This window comes from Phoenix dactylifera, chromosome 1, assembly GCF_051530095.1.
Source record: "Phoenix dactylifera cultivar Ajwa chromosome 1, Ajwa_hap1_PhDact_Kaust_v1.1, whole genome shotgun sequence".
NCBI lineage: Eukaryota > Viridiplantae > Streptophyta > Magnoliopsida > Arecales > Arecaceae > Phoenix > Phoenix dactylifera.
Window position 1 is genome coordinate 69,612,851 of NC_143190.1, and position 19,635 is coordinate 69,632,485.

Below are 19,635 nucleotides of genomic sequence, written 5' to 3' on the forward strand. Positions count from 1 at the left end.
TGATTGTGATCCCGGAAAAACAATCGGATGGTTCTAGTCGGTGAGCCTGTGAAAACCGACCGAGTTCGTTGTGATCTCGCGAAAACAATAAGTTGGGTTGTAAACTTGTAAAACAACCGGCTGTAATCCTAGGGATTATAGTGAACTCCCAAGTGCGGCTTGGGGAGTGGACGTAGGAGCAAGAGTTGGCTCCAAACCACTATAAAGTTTCTTGTATTTGTATTGAGTAATTGTCTCTTCCACTCTCTCCATTCACTACATCTAGTAATCTATTTAACCTGCTTGCAATAGATTTAATTAATTACTCATTAAGTTTTTAATTTGTCAATAATTAATTAAAACCCAATTCACCTCCCCCTCTTGGGTTGTCTCCTTGGGCAACACCTCTCTTTACCACGGAGTGGTGGACCAGATGTACGAGTGTGGAGTTTCTTAACCAGATCCAGGATCAGGATGGGCGATCTTTCCCGCATTCTTAGGCGGAAGTACGAGCCTGGTCCGGATTGTGCCTGGATCTAGCGATTGGGACTCCACCCGAAGGTCGCGTTGTTCCTCTAGAAGGTGGTCTGGGACCGTCTTCCTACGAGAGTTGTACTTGGAGGACGAGGATTGAGGATCCCATGGGAGTGTGGGGTTTGCGATGTGGTCGAAACGGTGGACCATGCCCTATTTCAGTGCACATGGGCTAGGGATACTTGGCATCTAGCAGGGGTCCCACAGGTGGTGTGGAGCCGTAGGGACCAGTTTTTACCGGCCATGCGTCTGGGCTCGGAGTCTCCGATGCTTCGTCAGGAGGCGGTTCGAGCGAGCTGTACTGTCTACCAGATCTGGTTGGCCAGAAATGCTTGTACATTCGGCGAACGACGTATGTCGCCGAGACTTGTGGTCGAGAGTGCCCGTGTTCAGACGGCAGAGCTGTGTCACACCATCCCCGTTGGAGGGATCTTGATAGCTCGAGACATCTGGGGTTCCTACTCTGCTTCGGCAGTATTCCGTACGGTGTTTTTCACCTGGGAGCCCCCACCCCCGAGCTTCCTCAAGGTCAACTTTGATGGATCAGTCATGGATGGGGGTACGAGGGGAGGCGCGGATTTTGTTATTCGAAACTCGTCTGCCAGGGTTGTGGCTGCTGGGGATAGTCAGTTATTTGACACTTCGGTTCCAAGTGTGGAGCTGAGAGCTGCCTGGGCGGGCCTTCGCCATGTCCGGTGCGTGTTACAGGCCAGGTCCATCATCCTGGAGGATGATTCAGCCACCGTTATCAGTTAGATCTGGAGGGGGTCCAAGGGATAACGGTAGTGACCATCCCTTGCTCCGTGACATTTGGGCTATGGTGAGGGATGGATGGGCCTTTCAGGCCAAGCATATTTACCGTGAAGCCAATAGTGCTGCCGATTGGGTGGCTGCGTATGTAGCTTATCATTCCGGAGGCACCTTGTGGACTGGAGATGGAAAGTTGCCCTCGGCACTCCGAGGTATCTTATTTTTTGACTTTATTAGGTGTATCCATACCCGTTAGGTATGGTCCACCCGTCCTAGCAAAAAAAAAAAAGAATTGATAATTATGGTATCACCTTTTCATTTCAAGGTATCCAATAATAGGTTCTCTTAAGTTGCAACTATCCAATAAAATGTAATCTCTACTGCACTTGATCCCTGACACAGAAGAAATACTGACACAACTTGTATGGAAATTTAGTTGAGACAATTTTGACAGATCAAACATATAAATCGAGTTGAATGCAGTATATCTCTGTGCGCGCATGTCATGCATGCTTGCACACAAGTCCGACAACCAATAAAGAAGCAAGGCAAAAATATTAATCAACAAGTTATGCTTATTATCTTCTATGCAGCTGTCTAATATTGGGCTTCAAGTTCCACTGTTAAATTGTACAAGTCGTGTGTTAGATTGACTGAAGAGTTCCAGCTGTCTGACTTGATCCGCACCCTCCAAAGAGTGAGTGCCCCTCCAGTGAATAAGCTCAATATAATTATATAGAAGTGAATATGATTATTTTATACTAAACCAGAATGATGCTAATCAGCATCCAAAAGAAATTTAAGCTAGTAAACAACATATCGTGATTCAGTTTTGGCATTTGGTTAACTATTTGAGAAGCAAAATAATCCTTGCTGTTTTCTTTTTTCATCCAGACATTTTTCCATGATCAGAGGATCTAGGAGATTGGACCCAAATTGCACGAGTCTAAACCATAGAATGTGCTAACTTTCCAGTAAAACTTGCTTCATGATCAATTTTCTTGGCTTATTATAGCCGGCCCTTCATTTACACAAAACTACCTAGCTAAATATCAAGCAGGAACAATAGAGGATCGAACTCCAGTTCAAAGTTAATTATATGAAGTACAGAAAATCAGGATCATAATCAGATCCCTTAAAACTTTTCTTGTAGCTGTAGATGTTGTCTAAGCTTAACGAAGCATTTTATGTGCAGACACATCCATATAAATTCTGATCAAATGTATTTTTCAAATTGTTGTCTGGTTAAAGAAGCCTATAAACATACAAATGATTTGGACATATGTTAATCTTTAAAGCCTACCCTACGCATTTTATGAATCACTGGCTGCGACACATGTCAAGAAGCATGGGCAGTGCTGGAGGTGATTTAACGTGCTATGGCATGTGATGGAAAAGTTGGGAAAAGCCGTCCCATCGGAATGCTTATCTGAATAATAGGACATATGACCCTGATGTTGGGAAGGAAAAACTAGCAATATACTTTCACTCGTTACAATACCTATCTCAGCCTAACACTGTTGAAACTATGCAAATAAAGAGCCAGTATTAGCTCAAAATACTAAAAATGTTGTCTAATAACTTTTTTAACTTATGTACAAAAAAAAAAAAAAAACTTTTTTGACTTATATTTTTTTACATTGTTTTGAATCTTTAGTTTTTTTCTTGATTTTTTGACTGAAACTCCGAAACTTGAAGCAAAACTTCCAAAACCATCTAATGTGCCAAATCTGAAACTCCACAAACTTGGCCGAAGCAAAAGCCAAAACCAAGTTTTCAAACCATAACACAAATAGATGTTATGAGTATGCAAACCAACAAATCCCCTATTCAGAGATAAGCAAAATGTAGTTATCTTGCAAATCTTTCCCTACAATACTTGGTAGCTTCCCACTGAAAATAAAGGGCCACAACTGTTAAGGCTAACTTTGCTAGAATCACTGGCTTTTTCCTTCAAAGAATGAGAGTTGCTTATGGCAGTAACACATTACTAAAAAGCTTTACTCTATGCAGCTAGGAATAGAAAAGAACAAATTCTGAGTCTTTGCAACTCTGGAAGCAAGCATTACATACTATAATCCTACAGCTTATTTAAAGTATTTCATATGCAATGCAAGGTATTGTCATGTTAATCATCATCATCCGAAAAAAAAAGGAATAACAAGAGCAAGAAAGCTTCCGCAAAATCTATCTAGAATAATATGCAAGAAGATAATTTATTTATGATGGTAAACATAGCATCAAGTTTACTTCAAAAGCTATGCAATCAATATATATAGAGGGTATAAATCAAGATCTGCCGAACTAGTTTGGTAATCACTCTTTTTTTAATTTTTCAATGAATTTAAATCTAATATGACGTTTTTTTGATGTTTTCTTGATTTTTTTTTGATATTTTTTGATATTTCTATGATCTGATTTAACCTAGATGATGTATTTTATTGCTTTAAAATGATACAAATCATAAAATAAACAGCATAAAATATCCTCAAATCAAGTAGTGATGTGAAAATTTAAAAATAATACAATCAATTACATATATTTAAAATCCAACATACATACCGATATCTAAAATCGGGTTGAGTGACGATACTTCTTGTAGATATCTGAATCATCAGCATAGTCAGGAGGCACATCGGTCCACTCCTCTAACCAAGCAGCATTGTAGTCTTGTACGTTCATTCCATAAGGAACACACGCCGGGTTATAAGCACTCTCGGACCTCTTACTGAAGCTCTGGCTCTGAGAGGTATACTCTTGTTGATAATATGGCTATGGAGGGGCCCATCCAAAAATACCAGTAGCAAAATCCAACCCATAAGATGCTCCAGGTTGCATAGGATAGTAGCTACTGGAAGATGCCTCAGACGCACCATATCTATATCTGTATCTATATGGGTTATAGGCTGGTTGTGGCTACGGATAATAGAATCTAGTATATGACTAAGAACCTAATACGTTTATGGATCCTACTTCATGTGCGAGGTTATCAACAGCTGTATCGTGTCCTCCTGAATGACCTCGAGGAGCCCATCTCCTATATACAATGTATTCTCACGAGCTCTACCAAATCGTGCACCATGGTCCCTATCCTATGTAGCATGCATAAACTGGAACTCACGGGTAAATCGAAGACCATCCTGCGACTGTCTTATAAACAGTGGTCTTTTGTCCTCCACTTTTTTTCTGATCAGCAGATCTATGTCTACCAAAACTATCATCGTTGCTGCTCCTGATCTCTAAATCTAAGTGTACTAACTCCTCCACACTCTCCATTGGGACTGCAGGTGCTTTTGTTTTCTCTTTTTAGTGTACTTCTGATAGCCTTGGATCTTCCTTCTGATAACCTAAATCGGTGTTTGTAATTTTTTTGGAATAGAAAAGCGGCGGAGCCGCTTTCAAATTGCGTTGGAAAGGCTTTCTCGAGCCTTCCCAGCGCATCAGGTGGCAGTGACAATAATGCCATACCTAACCTGGTTCGAAATCGGGTTGACTCGATGCGAACCGGTTGGTTCGTACCAAGTCGGCACTGAATAGACCGATTCTGGTCGGTAAAGGACCGGTTTTGGCCGGTCCAATAGTGGTTTCGGCCGATCCAATAGCGATTCCGGCCGGAACCGAATAGGATTACCAAACCGACTCGGTTTCGCAAACCCTGATATAAATGCAATGGGAAGGTTCCAAACATTTTACCTGGCTTGTGCAATAGGAAGGTTCCCACCTATCCTATCTTGTGCTCAATATGTAAAAATTTTGCAAACAGTACCTCCTAAAAGAGTTTCCTTCTTTAAGCATAAAATGTCCTGCAGAAGAACAAATTAGACAGAATATGTAATGAGGAAGGAAAAGGATAAAACTGAAGCTAAAAAATTGCAGCAAAAAGTAATATAAATCTTAAAAAAATTCATATCTGAAAAATACAGGCAAATCCAAAAACAAGCTTTAATGCCAATTCTATCTGTGATTTCCTAATAGTTCTGAAGATGAGCGTTTAACCAAGAAGCACTGCTACAGATTGGACAGCCTGTATGACCTTCATTTGACAGATGGAATATAGCGACTATATGCAATAATTATGTAATTCAACAGCAGGCAATGAACTTCATATGGACTAGGTTTGGTTTCTGCCAGGAGCCTATGATTGATTACATGAGGAAATGAAGATAAGCAACACCATCCTTCCACTGCCGCTTGCATAAGGGAAGGTTGAGAGACAACCAAGAAATTATATAAGGTGAAGCAACTAACGATTGTTGATGTAACATACAAGAATGAGTTCTTCATGATTGGGTAGATGTTGTTCGGGGAGCAAAATTGAACACCAACCCTCTGCCTCTCTTCAGTTCATTTACATTTCCATCATGGATTCATTATGAAGAACCTGTATGCGACTATTTTGAAACATATGTGATCTTCAACAATAGACAATTTAAACTGGCACAACCACTAGGTTGTCAGACAATACTGGAAGAGACCACAAATGAATTAATTGGGTGCCACATGGAGATATGAATAAGAGAATCCAACATCAAAATCCAGATATAAAGACATGGAAGTGTACATCTGTATACAATAACAAACAGATGCATGAACCCCACGCAAGCACATGTGCACCTATATGTATGCATGTATATATGTCAAGTTTTTGAAGTTTTGGCTGAGACCAGTCCTAAATTGACTAAAATTTTTGGTTTCAGCTAGTAACAGCCAATTTCGGCAATTTGAGCTGAATCTCACCAAAAATGATATTTTTCAATCCTTTTTTGATTTAACAAGCATATATGTTCAATGCATTCTAATGTTTTCTAGAATTTTTCCCATATTTTTGAACATCACATTTATCCAAGGATCTAATTGTCTGATTTTTTTTTTTAATTTTTTGCATAAATTTTGTTATATTAATGGGCAAGATACAAAATTCGACATGTATCTTACTAATTAGAAAGTGTTACATGTTCCCATGCTTTCTTTTTAGGGTGCTGCTTCCTAGCACTACTCTATTCCCAACTGAGAGCACCAGTTCCCTGTGGCAGTTGGGGATTGGTGCAGTCACATGGGTTCAAATGGGTGATAGGCACGCCGCACATCGCATGCCCCATGCTGGTCATCCTACCAATCACCACACAGCAGGGACTTGAGGGGGGAATGGAGTGGTGCAGTGAAGCATTTTCTTCTTATTATTATTTAAATAAGTTTTTATCTCTTCTTTTAGAATAAACGATGTATCAAAATAGAATATGAGTTTTTATCTTTTCTAAAACAATGTAATGAAATATCTTCGATTGGTTTTCTTTCTTAGATGAGTTATTAAAATGAACTATGCTTAAAAAAAAGTTTAATCAAATAAAGTAGAACAAATATAAAAATTATAGAAAATAGAGACAAGTGTAAGGAAACTACAAAAATTAGAGAAAAGTATAATATATCTAACGCATTAAGCTTCAAAGGAATTCAGTTCCAACTTGACACTACCCAAAATCACAAATTATAAACCTCAACAACTCACAATACAAAGAAATAGTAATAACTCAAAATTTTCTTGACTTTTTTTGACCGAAACTGTGAATCTTGAGTGAAATTATCGAAATCAAAACTCTATGTAAAGGATCAAAATCAAAACACACACCGAGATTTAAAGCCTTATATAAATACATACCTCTTCATTACTATAAATGATTAAAGACGCATGATTCATGACCTTTACTTATAAGAATCTTCAGGTTTCCACTTATATGACCCGCAAAAAGTCTAACTTCACTTATTTATGTTTCAAGGCATACATATCCTTATGTGTTGGAAGAATAACTGAATTTTGAGGCAGCAGCTACAAAATTTTGTAGTCAACTAAAATGGCAGGTTTAGCTTGTAGAACATTACAAACATAGAAGGGTGGCCATATATATGTATATATATGCACGAACCCAAGCCCCTTTCTCCCTAATTATTAGGTCATTAGTTGCTTCACCAATCTTGCTAATACACATATATATCCGGCAACCGCCCTGTATAAATAAGTATGAACCAAAAAAATATTCAATAAATATATCTGCCATTCACAAATCAAGCTTTACATATCAACAATAATAACAAGTCAATAGGGAAAAAAACATAAAAATTAGACATGCAAGACCATGCAATAAAGGATGCAAGCAAATAGCTAATCTTTGGGGGGAAAAAAATCCTGGTAAAAGATTTACATTATCTTTCAAACTGGTGAAACTATTAATTCTGTTCATCAACTCAGCTTCAGGAAGGCACGCTCGCAGACCGAGTACCAAATAAGCAAAACATGAAACTGCACTAAAGCACTCCCGTAATTTGGGATATAATAATAAAAAAAATCACACCTCAATTCTGATGAGAAGCCCTCCATTATTCCACTCAAAAATTTTAAACTCTGCCGGCTCACTGAGTTGCTTTATCTGCAAACATGAAGTACAAACTTATCTCTAAATGGCCAAGATCAGCTACAAAATGTAGATCTCATCCACAGTAAAGGCATCATCTTTCATATTGTAAGAACCATATCTAGAAGTTGCATATAAAGCATCATCTTTTTGTTTTGGTAAAGAACATACCATCAGTTATAGCGATATAGCGATAAAGTGAAACCTTCTTCTTCCAAGGGCAACTTTTTTGAACCAAGTCACTACAATTCCAGCTTAATAGCAATATGCAAGGCCAATTTTTTTGACTAGGGCAACCTAGCTATGATGGGAATGATACATATGACATCACAATCTAGTATAAGTCTGCTAGAACTATGGACATGCAAGAAAACAACTCTAATGCACATTACATACCTCCCAAGACACCATATGTGTCCCATGCCAATACTCCAGATGAACCCACACAACAACGTCATTTGTGTTCTACACAGCAACAATTTCGCCTACATGTGTGTGCATATCCACAATGGAAACGAGTGATGATTTCCAAGACCTCAGAAAGTACTTCTTGAATTTAATGTCATTCTAATGCTAAATTTTATTATGTCTTGGAAAATAAGTAGCACTACCTTTTGTTCCTCATATCCAGGTGACGCCAAGATAGTTTTATTTCTCTTGAAGTATAAGTTGCACTCAACAGATAGTTTTATTCCTCTTGAAGTATAACTTGCGCTCAACAGCCAAAATACCAACCTGTAACTTTGATTACAGAACTCAAGAAGCTAGTCAAAAAGAACCAAAGTAGTACAATAGTGCCCCTACATACAAAAACTAAGCTCAAGTGCAAGGATCCCGGGGCCAACCTGTTCTAAGTACCCATTTCAGAATTAAAAGTAAAAGAAAGGAAGAATAAGAGGGCAAACAAAAGAAGCACAATCATAAGAATCATTAAACGCATTACAAAAACAAACATATCCCCAGCATAACCCTATTTTAATTGCAACCCCAGAAAAATGAAATGAATCTGGAAACTGATCTCTTTGTCGCCACTTCATTCTCAAGATTTTCTTCTTAAGCAAACTCTCTCTCTGTGGAAAGCTCCTACATGCTCAAGCATGTCTGTCCCATGGTTCGAATCATTTAAAGCCTTTCCACTAAAAGAATCTTTACGGGCTTTAAATTATGAGGTAACTACTCTATTGGCAGAGTCCTTGTAGAGTTAGCTGGTGCTTGAGAGTGAAACATAAGAGAGAACTTTTTTTTTTCTGGGTAACGGTTGAATTACTAGGACTTTTTTCCCTACGACAATGAGTACCACCGGAATAGTGACTTAGTAAAGACCACCAGCAGTTCAGATAAACATTCCTAACTCTGTATTCCAAAGTTGAACTTCGATAGAAGCCCCACTGTCAACCTTAATGCATACTAACAACTTTCAAGGCATACCATAATGTCCAAAATATAGATATTGACCAAGTAAATTTATTAAACCAATCTAGAGTAAAAACTTCCATAGAAATCAGTAAATAAAATATTGAAAAATTCAGAAGGAATATCTGACAATGTCGTTCATAATGTAGGTCCCATATGATTAGCCATACATGTCACCATTTAATCTGCAGCACCTTATGCCTCTCTATAAACATGTGTGATTTCACAAGATTGTAGAGCTTCTCTCATTGTCCAACAATCCTGTTGAAGCAGGTGAGAACCAATCTCCAAAGGTATGGTTACCATTATCTTGTTTCTCATTTTCAATTGCATTTCTAGTGATACTGCTGCTGGATTTATCCCATATCCTATGAAAGAAAAAAAGAAAGAGATGGTGCTCCTTTTTTTTCCCCTCTCCTCTGCAGTGCTCTCTCTGTTTTCCTCATCATTGCCATCCTCCTATTGTTATTTATTCAAGCTCTCGAAATCATTCCACAACCTGCAAGAGAGACTGAGAGAGGAATCATAAGCAAGCTCAGGTGTGAATTGACTGGGTTGACTGATTAAATTATTTCCATTCTCTTCAATGACAACTATGGTTCCAACGAGAGCATTACCGTGGTGGCCGCATCTGCTGGGTGGCATCAATTGGACAGAAGCATGACAGGGTCGTTTCAACTAGAAGGCAAGAGGAAGAATGCATACTATACACGTGGACGCAAGTAAAGCTATCCACTTCTAGATGCATCGGTTAGTCATCACAAGACATGCATGAATCAAGGATTTTACTATGTCACGCTTGCAGTCATAAAATTTTCACCAGCATAACTTATGCGCTATATACGTTTTCAGTAATTGCTACAGTGGTAGAATTGAAAACTGAGGTTGTTTGGATGCTGGAAGATTTTGTCACCCGATAAGAGTTTACCTGGTGAGGCTTTTCTTGGAGATTGAGTTAAAAACTAAATAGTTTAATGAGATTAGAACAATGAAAAGGAAGCTCATATAGATATCCTCATAATATGCCAGTAGGTATATCGCACTAGGGTTTGGAACCTCTCCTTTTCATGTTTAAATTAAAGGAGTCAAGTTCAAAATTGCCATCATGACGGTAAATGTCATGCCTTATCTGATCACCCACTGCTGGACCGCTAGTGATTGAATTGGACATGTTTCGTGATTCAAGAGGATCCCAACTAATCGCATTGATGTCATGTCTTCTGACCCATTGTTAAATATTTTGTTTATCGACTCCCATGGATGTTTTTACACTGAACTGGTTTAATTTACATAATTTATCAAGAAAAAAAAACTTTTTATTGTCCAAATGAAGCTAACCTTCACTCGACAAGTAACGGGCCTTTACAAGCATATATGGTAGTTTCGATATTTAAGCATATAGGATATTCATTCAAGCTCTAGATTATGAATTGTGGAATATCATAACTAGAGGACCACACACACCCACAATTAGTATAGAGGGCACAATCATTCCCAAACCAGAAATGGATTAGAATAAGAGTGATAGAAGACTAGCACAACTAAATGCTAAAGCAATTAATGTACTTTATTGTTCATTAGATGTAAGTGAATTCAATAGAATATCTACATGCATCTCCGCGAAAGAAATTTAGGATAAACTGGAGGTCACACATGAAGGAACTAATCAGGTCAAGGAGTCAAAAATAAATATATTAGTACATAAGTATGAGTTGTTTAAAATGGAATCCATTGAATCCATAACTGAAATGTTTACTCGATTCACGGAAATCATAAATGGGCTAAAGAGCTTAGAAAAGTCTTATACTAACTCTGAACTAGTGCGAAAAATTCTCAGGTCTCTACCAAGAGTTTGGGAGGCCAAGGTAACAGCAATTCAAGAAGCAAAGGACCTCAATACACTGCAATTGGAAGAACTTCTAGGATCACTTATGACCCATGAGTTGACCATGAGGCAAAATTCAGAAGATGAGGTCAAGAAAAGAAAAACCATTGCCTTGAAGTCTATTACTCCAAAACAGGAAACTGAATCAGAAGAATCTGATAATGAGGAGGAATATGATGAAGAAGGAATGGCTATGCTTGCAAGAAAATTCAGAAAGTTCATGAGAGGAAAGAAGAAATTTCATAAAAGGAAGCCTTTCCTCAAAGGTAGCTCAAGCAAGGAAAAGGGTAAGGACAAAGAAAAGAAAAAGAAAACACCAATTTGCTATGAGTGTAACAAGCCCGAACATTTCAAGATAGATTGTCCGGAATTGAAATGGATGGCAAGAAAACTTAAGAAGAGGAATTTCATGGCTGAATGGAGTGAAAGTGAGGAGTCAAGTTCGGAAGAGAAAGATCAACAAGAGACGGCCCAAATCTGCTACATGGCCAATGACGATGAGGTAGATTCTGAACTTGAATGTGATTTTACAGTAGAAGAGTTACATGATGCATTTTTAGAACTCATGGAAGAACACAAGAAATTAATCAACAAAAATAAAGTTCTAAAAGATGAAAATCAATCTCTTATCAAAGAAAAGCTAAAACTATCTAATGACTATGAAACATTAAGTAGGAGATTCACCAATGAAACCAAAAGTCAAATTGCTGAAAATGTCAAGTTAAAAGAAGATGCTGAAAAATACAAATCCTTAGTGGACAAGTTTACACTTAGCTCAACTAAATTAAATATAATTCTTGATAGTCAAAAAACTGTGTATGATAAAGCTGGTTTAGGATATAAAACAAATAGGAAACAAAAATACTTAAAGAACATATTTGTGAAAGCCAAAAATGAAAATATAATTTGTCATTGCTGCAATAAATTAGGACATAAAGCATATGAATGTAATTATAGAAAGTCTAGTTACAACAAATTAAGTAATAATTATAAGCTAAAATCCAAGAAAATTTGGATTCCAAAAGGAACATCAAGTACTAACCCTAAAGGACCCAACATAGTTTGGGTACCTAAAGCATATTCTTGATCTTGATTGCAGGGGTGTCTTGCAGCTAATAAGATGGACAAACGATGGTATCTAGATAGCGACTGTTCAAGATACATGACAGGTGACGTAGAACAATTTGTCACCTTGGAATCTAAGAAGGGTGGAGTGATAACCCATGGAGACAATGGAAAAGGATTTATCATTGGAAAGGGTAAAATTTACATTACTCCATCCACCTTTATAGAAAATGTTTGATTAGTTAATGGTCTGAAACATAACCTACTTAGCATAAGTCAATTTTGTGATAAAGGTCTTAAAGTCACATTTGAAGCTTCAGTATGCATAATCACAAATCCTATAGATAATAGCATTGTACTTATAGGACAAAGGCTGAGAAATATTTACATGGTAGATCTTCATGAGTTAGGCAAGAAAAATGGATTATGTTTAATTACTAATGAAGAAAGGAAAAATGAAACAAGTTGGCTTTAGCATCGAAAACTAGGACATGCTAGTAATGGACTTAATATCAAAACTAGTCAAGAAGGATTTGATAAAGGATGTGCCAAAATTGATCTTTGAAAAGGACAAGATCTGTGGTCCATGCTCATTAGGAAAGCAAACAAAATCATTCTTCAAATCAAAGAATATAGTATCAACCACTAGGCCTTTTGAACTCATACACATGGATCTATTTGGACTTACTAGAGCCGCGAGTTTAGGAGGGAAGAAGTATGGACTAGTTATAGTAGATGATTTTTTAAGATATACATGGGTTTCATTTCTTGCACATAACAATGAAGTATTTTCAGCATTCTTGAAATATTATAAAAATATCATAACTGAAAAAAAGCTCACCTTAATAGCAATTCGAAGTGATCATGGAACTGAATTTGAAAATCAACACTTTGAAGAATTTTGTAATGAAAAATGGTATCTCACATCAATTTTCAGCACCTAGAACGCCTCAACAAAATGGGGTTGTTGAAAGGAAAAATAGGACCTTGGCAGAAATGGCACGCACAATGTTGTGCGAGTCAAATCTTCCAAAATACTTTTGGGTTGAAGCTATAAGTACTGCTTGCCATATTCTAAATCGGGTCTTAATACGACCTATAACCAAGCAAACTCCTTATGAACTTTGGAAGAATAAGAAACTAACTGCTAAATATCTTAGAGTATTTGGATGTAGATGTTTCATTTTAAACAATGGCAAGGAGGATCTAAGTAAATTTGATACCAAGTCAGATGAAGGTATCTTCTTAGGATACTCTACATCTAGCAGGGCATACAGAATATTCAACAAAAGAACTCTTGTAGTTGAAGAGTCAATTAATATCATTTTTGATGAGTCTGATAGTGAGTCTCCTAGGAGAGAATATTCTTGATGATGATACAGGAATTATTGACTTTAAAAAATTGAATCTTGATGACGTGCCAAATCAAGAAAAGAAAAATGATCACGTGCCACCACAATCTCAAGACTTGCTAAAGGAATGGAGGTATGCACATGGACATCCTAAAGACTTAGTCGTTGGTGATCCATCTCAAGGGGTAAGAACTCGATCCTCTCTTAGAAATTTAAATGACTATCTTGCTTTTGTTTCACAATTAGAACCTAAGACTTATGAAGAAGCTGAAAAAGACATAAATTGGATAAACGCTATGTCAGAAGAATTAAATCAATTCAAAAGAAGTAATGTATGGACATTAACTGAGAGTCTCCCTGCCCTATGGTATGATACTCACCCTGGTCTTCCGACAGCATGACATATCAGTGGAGGGAGAGATCTCCAGGCATCTATTATTTACCGACACTTACACTGCACGATCCCTAGTTCGCATGGGTTATGAAAAGGTGAACGGGCAGTGGGTGCGTGGAGGAGCAGGGATACCTGCACCAGAGGGTGATGTACCAGAGGTTGGAGACCCCATCCCTGAGGCTGAGGTACCTGAGGATCATCCTATGGCACCTTCAGAGGCTGGCCCATCATCATCCGTACCCACGGAGTGCACAGAGGAGTTTTCGAGTAGGATGACTGAGCTTGTGTCAGCTCAGGTGAGGACCCTCTCTGACGGATTGACGGACAGGATGGACATTATGACTGCTGAGATTAGCGATCTCAGAGAGCAGGTAGGAGCATTACGGAGAGAGAGAGAGGCTCATGGTCCATCTGTGCCCCGAGCAGCTGAGTCGGAGGTTTCGGCACAGAGTCATCCAGCTCAGCGAGGTCCACGCCAGACTCAGTTCCATCAGGCTCGACCTCCTCTCGCCACTTATACTAGGAGGATGAGGACTAGATCACAGCCCTTAGATACCCCCTAGGCTGATGGTAGCATTATGATTAGTGCCTAGGATTTATCTAGCTATCATATGTATTTTGCCTTGTTGATGTACTTTGCACTTTGATTGAAGAACATTGTATTTTTGGCATTAATGTACTACAATGTTCCATTTTGATCAATGAAACTTGACTGTTTATTATTTACTGTCTCTACTTATCTATTGCCATACACCTGTTTGCTGATAACAAAAAGGGGGAGAAGTAAGGAAAGAAAGAAGTTGCAATAAGTTGACAAACAAGTTTGAAAATTATAATAGGAGATAATATACACTTAAGGGAGAGCGATATGTAACAATGAAGATGTTAAAGTCTAAACATTTAATCAAATTTTAGAATTTGGCACATACCTCTCATACCTCGATACATAACCGAAACTCTTGCTTTATCCCAAATTTTTGAAGTTTCATCTTTAACCAAATATAAAAGAAAGGGCGAGAAAATCAAAAGTTCAAATTGGCAATATTTGGATGAAAAAGAGGGAGACTTCACTCTCAAATTTGAAAAGCTGAAATTCAGCAACTTGAGCTCTTCTAAAACTAATTTGAAGATAAGTATCAATTTACTCATACTCAATATTTTGTAATCATCAAAAAGGGGAAGATTGAGGATGATAGTGGTATTTTGATGATTAACATAACCATTGAGGGAATATCTAATTAAATACTACAAGTTAACATGATATATCATTACTGAGTTCGTCACTCTCGGTACATTAGAAGAATGAGATCAAGATGTATTTCAATGATTAACAATGAGATAAAATTTGCGATAGAAAAGAGATAGTGAATTCTAAATTCTAATTCGGCAAAGTTTCAAGTGAAACGTACTCTTAAGGGGACAATAGTAATTTTCATTGTTAAGAGTATGTAGCGCTACCATGGCATACATTCAAAATTGCTTGAAGTATATTTCATTGATTATATGGATGAATCTAACCTTAAGTTGCAGCAAAATGTGGAATGAGTCGACCCCAAGATTGGTGGAGTCGACCCCGGCACATCTTGGAACCATCAGGCACACTTCTGCAAAAATGGCACGGATGAACAGTAGTTGAGTCGATCCCAAGCTTACTTGAGTCGACCCCATCTTGAAGCCTTAAGAAAACAAGTCTCTGAAATTTACTGAGAGGGCCGACCCCAACCTTCCTTGGGTCGACCCAAGATTGAGTCGACCCCAACTGAACATGAGTCGACCTCAAGGCAGTGTCGTTCAATGTTGTCTCTCTGAAAACTCTGAGAGGGTCGACCCCAATGGAACTTGAGTCGAACCCACTGTACCTTGAGTCGACCCCAAAAAGTATTGAGTCGACCCCACCAGTAAAAAACGGCTGAAATATAAGGTTCTGTATTTCCTGAGAGGGCCGACCCCAATGCAGCAGGAGTCAACCCCAGTGAAAGTTGGGTCAACCCCAGTGAAAGTTGAGTCGATCCCAAGTCTGATGAACAGTGGTTTGAGTTGACCCCAGAAAAGTTTGGGTCGACCCCAGCACGGGCAGAAGCATAACGGCTAGTTCTGCAGAAGTACTTTTTGTCCTTCCAACAGTAAGTAACGGCTAGTTTTTGAAATCTAACCAATGGGGGGTGTCCAATGGATGAAGAAAACTATTTAAAGTGACACTATTCATTAGAGAAAACATCCTTTTGCAAAATATCAAAGCTCACACAAAAAAAACAAGAGCCCTAATTTTCTTCATCCAAGTGCTTCACTCAAAGAGTCAAAAGAAAGTGGTAGAGCAGATTCTGAGGAACATTAAGAGCTCCATCAATCCTTAAAGAGTGAAGCAATCTTGGCTAAGAAGAGAGAAGTCTCATCAAGCGATAATTATATTCTAAACTCTTCTTTGTAGCTTATATTTGTTATATTTGCTCATCTAGGAGTTTCAACTTTCTTCTTTTTTTTAATCACCTTGTAAAGGTTTGTTGGTGAATCCGTAAAACCAACGGTGAAGGTTTGTTGGTGAGCCCGTAAAACCAACGGTGAAGATTTGTTGGTGAGCCCGTAAAACCAATGGTGTAGGTTTGTTGGTGAATCCGTAAAACCAATTGTGAAGGTTCGTTGATGAGCCCGTAAAACCAACATAGGTTCTTGGTGATCCCGAAAAACCAAAGTGTAAAGGTTTTTAGATTGTGAGCCCGGAAAACAATCCAACTGTAATCTGCGGGATTATAGTGAATTCCCAAGGGGTCGCTTGGGGAGTGGATGTAGGTGCTTAGGAGAGCACCGAACCACTATACTTCTTGTGTGTTTGCATTGTGTATTGCTTTAACTTCACTCACTTATCAATTGACTCAATTAAGATAGTAAAAAATTTAGAGAAACCAATTCACCCCCCCCCTCTTGGCTTGTCACCTTGGGCAGCACTTGGGAAGGTCTAGTATTTGTTATTATGGTTCTCAGTGCCACATAAATTTGTCTTGAAGGAGATTCCATGACTTTAATTACTTGGGTAAGCAACCCATGTTGATATTTTATATATTATAGTATACATGTTAAAATTAAATAGAAGCAGATAAAAAGTAAAGAATAAAAACATATGAAAGAAATCCAAATTACACAACATTGCAACAATAAAAAATGAGTAAGAGAGGAACACATCAAAAAAAAATCAAATATATGAAAAAGAATTACTAATCAAGAGAAGGTGAAAGAAAAAAATATCAAATAGAGAAGATCAGAAATAATTAGACTATAATCAAACAAAAAAAATGAAAGTTTGTACAAAATACAGAAATTTAAAATTAAAATAGATATAAAGTTATAAACTCTATAAACCTTAGAATGATCATTTATCAAGATTGTCAATTGTTCACCTTGATAAGTTCTAACATGGATCAAAACAAACAAAATAAATTACAGACTCCCTCTGATATCTATATATTATTCTAAAAAATATAGACTAAAATAAAATAAATAATCCCAGCAAGGCAAACTAATTAGAGAATATATCTGCAAATACAAATACTAATAACAAAAGAAAATAGACACTCGGAGCTGTGAAAAATTTGAGAATTCAAATAATAAATAAGACTCAGAAAAGATTAAAAAATATTAAAAATCATAAAATTCACATTCTAGTTTTTATGAAGGAAACAAAAGGAAATAGTAAAATTAAAAATATGTAACTAATATTAAGAAAGAGAAGTTGAATATGTTAAAAATACGAATACTTTTTTACTACAAAATTTAAAGTTCACAAACATTTAACAAATACTAGTGAAAAGTAGTAAATTCTAAAATATATAAACAAGAAAAGCTAAATATCTAACAAAAAAAACAAATTCCACAAATTTCAAATAAGAAAAAGTAGAAAATATTAAAGATTAAAAAAGTAAAGAAAAGAAAGTTATAGCTGAAAAGCAACTATATAATTTTTTTCTAAAAAGTGTAAACTATAGTCATCAAAGAATATTAATTCTATAATGAAGACAAAAACCTAAATTAAAAAAAATAAAAAATCAAAGAATACTTTTTTATTACAAAAGTTAAAGTTGACAAACATTTAACAAATACTGGTGAAAAGTAGTATATTCTAAAATATATAAACAAGAAAAGCTAAAAATCTAACAAAAAAAACAAATTCCACAAATTTCAAATAAGAAAAAGTAGAAAATATTAAAGATTAAAAGTAAAGAAAAGAAAGTTATAGCTGAAAAGCAACCATATAATTTTTTTTCTCAAAAATGTAAACTATAATCATCAAAGAATATTAATTCTATAGTGAAGCCAGAAACCTAATTTTTTTAAAAAAAACAAAATTATGGGCTCTACAAAACTCAATCAAAAACAAAATGTAAGAAGAAAAAAAACTAAAAGCTTACATATAAAAAATATACGGGAAAATGCTGATAAACAAGGAATTATAGAATCAACTATATGCTGAGCAATGACTTCTAAACTAAGCAAAACAGCATCATAATTGAAAACGAGAATCTTAAACAGGTATAAATCCATGATATATAGGCAAATTTGAAAAGCAATAGTTATAGGAAAATAAAATTTAATGCTACTGTTACGGGGGAACTTAGCCACCATGCCCCATGTGACCGGCACGCGCGCCCAGGAAGACTACGGCTGCCCCTTAATCCAGCAATCCGACCTCGGGTCGGATATCTTCGGCTCCGCAGCCCGACCCCGAGTCGGCTGCCCCTTGGTCCAGCAATCCGACCCTGGGCCGGATATCTTCGGCTCCGCAGCCCGACCCCGGGTCGGCTGCCCCTTGATCCAGCAATCCGACCTCGGGTCGGATATCTTCGGCTCCGCAGCCCGACCCCGAGTCGGGTGCCCCTTGATCCAGCAATCCGACCTCGGGTCGGATATCTTCGGCTCCGCAGCCCGACTCCGAGTCGGGTGCCCCTTGATCCAGCAATCCGACCCCAAGTCGGCAATCTCTTGACAACAACAGACTGTTCCCCTGAGGCACGCTGCGGCCCCCTGCTCCACTACTCCCTACAACGGCCGTATCCGGCGCTGCCCCACGATCCCCTGTAACAGCCGTACAAAGCGGAGCTCCACTACGCTCTGCCATGGCCGTACCCGGCGCTGCCCCACGACGCCCTGTAACGACCATGTCAGTGGTAACCCCATCGTGCCACACGATGACCAATCCCCAGAAAAACCCCCCAGCCTGATATATATGCGGCTGGGGGGGAAGGGGAGGGTAAGAAAGATTTTCCAGAGTATCATCTTACCTGCTACCTCTCCTTCTCCTTCTCCTTCGATCTCCCCTGACTTGATCGTCGGAGGGCCCCCACTACCCTGGAGGTGGTGCGAGGCTTGCTTGCAGGTTTTTCGGCGGAGGGCGGAGAGCAACCAAAGCAATTCAAAGGGAACCCCGTTCACACCGCTGTGCCAATCGTTCTCGGTTTGGACCCCCAGCAACAGTTGGCGCTAGAGGAAGGGCACCGGATCTCAGAGCGATCGTAATGGCACGGCGAGGTGGTCGTGGAGCTTCCAATGCTCCCGGTCGCGGGGCCTCTCGCGCCTCTGGCCGGGAGGCCACTGCATCTCCAACACACTCTCAGCAACACTCCACCGCCCCACCGCCCATTCAGACGGTCGAAGCCGCCCAGTTCGACCAGCTAACCCAGCAGGTTCGCACCCTCGCGGAGGCGGTGCAGAATCTGCAGGGTGCAATGTCCCGGGCGCCGCAGCGGGCTCAGGAGCCGCCGCTGCCTGAGCGTTCGCCTGTCCTCCTCAACCCGCGCTCCTTCCTCTCCCATGGGGAGGAGCGCCGGCGCGAGGAGGATTCTCGAGCACGCTCCATTCTGCCGGGAC

The 19,635-nt window shown here is 38.5% G+C and overlaps 1 protein-coding gene across 2 annotated transcripts in view; it reads right to left on the minus strand.

The window, feature by feature from the left end:
• Positions 1–19,635, minus strand: part of LOC120110418 (uncharacterized) — a 66,229-nt gene that overhangs the window by 17,251 nt on the left and 29,343 nt on the right. Inside the window, exons 2-3 of one of the 2 annotated variants that reach the window (XM_088711189.2) lie at positions 7,611–7,685; positions 3,826–5,066 (exon numbers count right to left, since the gene is read on the minus strand). The gene's annotated coding sequence lies outside the window, so the exon portion shown is untranslated. The remainder of the gene's footprint in view (positions 1–3,825; positions 5,067–7,610; positions 7,686–19,635) is intronic. The other variant, XM_088711185.2, reaches the window with a different exon arrangement.